Source organism: Microcebus murinus, chromosome 12, assembly GCF_040939455.1.
Source record: "Microcebus murinus isolate Inina chromosome 12, M.murinus_Inina_mat1.0, whole genome shotgun sequence".
Taxonomy (NCBI): domain Eukaryota; kingdom Metazoa; phylum Chordata; class Mammalia; order Primates; family Cheirogaleidae; genus Microcebus; species Microcebus murinus.
The window spans coordinates 66,272,333-66,275,643 of record NC_134115.1 but is presented as its reverse complement, the minus strand read 5'-3'; the positions used below and the strand labels follow the sequence as shown (position 1 = coordinate 66,275,643).

At 32.4% G+C, this 3,311-nt stretch overlaps 1 non-coding gene across 1 annotated transcript; it reads left to right on the top strand.

Moving 5' to 3' along the window:
• Positions 1-2,941: 2,941 nt before the first annotated feature.
• LOC142874651 (U6 spliceosomal RNA) lies at positions 2,942-3,051 on the top strand. Its single transcript, XR_012922309.1, has one exon. It is a non-coding gene; the product is annotated as a U6 spliceosomal RNA (small nuclear RNA).
• The last annotated feature ends 260 nt before the right edge of the window (positions 3,052-3,311 follow it).

Sequence of the window (3,311 nt, the reverse complement as noted above, 5' to 3'; positions counted from 1 at the left end):
AATATTCTATTTATAAATTAAATATTGCATTTTATTAATATTATAATTTGAAGTTAAATTATCAAATTTCATGTTTATATGCATTCTAATTGAGCACCAAGTAGATCCAATATGTAATTAACTTAAAGAATTTGACTATTAAATGAGCCCACCTCTAGTTAAAGAAAAAAGGAAAAATCAATTGCCTAATATTGTGAGGATTTTTACTATAATTATGTGAGACCAACTGAAATCTTAGGCTAGGCTTCCTGTATATGATTAACCATACCACTGGAAAAAATCAATAACTACATCATATTCTATGAAAATAATTTAGGAAAAGGATTTTTTAAGCTCATCTTTTGGACTAGATTACCCAGAAAATGAAACACCTTTGTTTTAATCTCAGGCTCAAAATTGTCTGCCTCCAGAGTCAACACTTGTAAACTCCAACAGATTGGTGAGGAAGACTGATAAAAATTATGTGGTGACTTTGTTAATCAGCAAAGCCTTTGGATACATTTTATTCCACAATTAAGCCAGATTCAGTATGTTCTGCATTTAATGGAAATAACTTGTTTAAGAATCGGAACATCCTGGTTATAGGCTGGGCGCGGTGGCTCATGCCTGTAATCCTAGCACTCTGGGAGGCCAAGGCGGGTTGATTGCTAGAGGTCAGAAGTTCGAGACCAGCCTGAGCAAGAGAGAGACCCTGTCTCTACTATAAATAGAAAGAAGTTAACTGGCCAACTAATATATATATTAGCCGGGCGTGGTGGCGCATGCCTGTAGTTCCAGCTACTCGGGAGGCTGAGGCAGCAGGATCGCTTGAGCCCAGGAGTTGGAGGTTGCTGTGAGCTAGGCTGATGCCATGGCACTCACTCTAGCCTGGGCAACAAAGTGAGACTCTGTCTCAAAAAAAAAAAAAAGAGTCAGAGCATCCTGGTTATAATAACAGCTCCATTGGTAATTAGGCTAAAAACTTAGTCAAGGTAAACACTGTATGTATCTTAATTACCTCACATATAAATTATGAATAATAATACCTGCCTTACCAACTATATGCAGATTTTGCATGCCAAAGTCATCGTTATGAAAGTAAGTGAAATTCTAAAATAATACAAGTATGAAGCTGTTACAATTGGAACAATGAACTACAAACTGAATATATCACGATTGAGAGAAATAATTGCATCTGCATTCTCATTTCTGTGCCTTCCAACTTTCTTTTTCTAGTCTGGATTCTATATGTATAGTTTTCCAGTTTAGGTGAGAAAAAATGTAAACTAAATGTCTATTTTCTTCTGATTCTTCTTGACCAAAGATTAAATCTTTTAAATACCTTGTACTTTCTGTGAAAATAATTATTGGGGAACATTTGTTTACATTAGAGAGCAACTGAGTTTATAACAATCAATTTAACATATTATTAATATATAGGTTGTCATGTGGTGACCGAGTTTAGCATAAAAAGAAAATAATCAAAATAATCATAATAAGGATAGTTAGATATTGAGTACTTTCTCTGTGCCAGGTATTAAGTATTTTAATTTATTACCTAGTTTATTTTTTTTGAAACCCAGGTTATTGTTGAAAAACATTCACTCTCTACACTGCCTAAATGAGTAGAGTTTATCTCTCTGTCTCTTAACTTGGAGTTTGGTTCTGTAAATGGCTTTACTCAAGAAAATATTAGAAGGTGTAATATGACCAAAGGTGTTTGGGAAGAAGTGCTGGCATGATTGAGCTTGCTCTCTTGCAGAGGGAATAACTAGTTCAGGCTGGTCTCAGGAAGAGGATGGTAAATACATGGAACAGAGACATCACAAATGAGCTGCCACCAGCTCTCATCAGACCATCCAAGCCACAGCTGACCACAGAAATGTGCAATAAATAAATGTTTCTTATATTTTACACCTTTGAGACTTTGTGCTTGTTACACACCATTAACTTATTAGTATTGACTGATATAGTAAGCACTGTTGTTATCCTTATTTAATATTTGAAGAAATTGAGACTCAGATTAAATAATTTGCACAGAATAATAATGATAAAAAGGAATAGAACTAGAATTTAAATCCAAGTAATACAGCTCCAGGACCCAAAAAGATAAAAAACTAGTGCATCATATTTGGGTTCCATTCTTCTAACTGTGTATACACACTTAAGAATTTTAACAGATACATTTATTGATTTAATTTATATATATTTTCAAACTCTTGTACTGACAATAAATAAAAATCCCAGAGGATGTTGATAACAAAGAAGGTTGTGATAGGAGTGATAGGAGTAGCAGAAAGGTGAAGTTGTGGTCATGATTTAATATGTAGTTAGTATGTAGTATATTATTAATAGAATTACTAAATATTACATTATTGTTAATAATATTTTAATATTAAATGTTCTTAAATTAGTAGCATATTCTTAAACTGACTGTAGTTTTATACTTTCATTAAATTCAAGTCTAGTTTTATTCTTCTTTTTCTAATTTGTTTGCACTACCTTTATGCATTATACATTCATACAACCCTTTGATTTAGTCAATATCTCCTTCACCTGCCTCCCTCAAAAGGAAAACAGAGTTTTTATTCTAATCCCATTATAATTTTAAGTTGATTTAGAGGAAGTCTTAGTGATATTGAACTTTCCCATCCAGGAAGATAATTTTCTTCTTTTGACTCATTTTATGTCCTTAAGCAAAGTTTTATAGTTTTATTCAATAAAGTTTCAGTGCATATTTTTAACATTTGTTAGCTTTTACCTTCATTTGAGGGTTTCCTTCCCCCTCCTTTATTGTGTTATGCCAGTCTTTACTTGTGGTATATAGAAAAACAACTGATGACTTATAACTAGTATGGTAATATCTCCCTCCTATTTTTCCTGGGACAGTGCCTGTTGACATCCGTTGTCCTGCTATAATTATTATAGCATCTCTTTTCATTAAAAACAAAATCATAGTTCTGTGTTTGCTTCGCAGCACATATAATAAAATTGAAATCATACAGGGAAGATTAATTAGCATGGCCCCTGGGTAAGGATGACATGCAAATGTGTGAAGCATTCTATATTTTTTATTGTATATTTTCAAAGAGCTAGAAGAGAGGATTTGGAATGTTCATAACACAAAGAAATGATAAATATTTGAAGTGATGGATATGCTAATTACCCTAATTTGATCATTATACATTGTATACACATATCAAAATATCACTCTCTATCCCATTAAAAAAGTAATAATAATAAAAGAGAGAGGACTAGGGAGTAGTTTTTGTTCTTTTTATACCATTCTGTAATTTAAAATTTTGTACAGTGAACATATAGTAACTTCATAA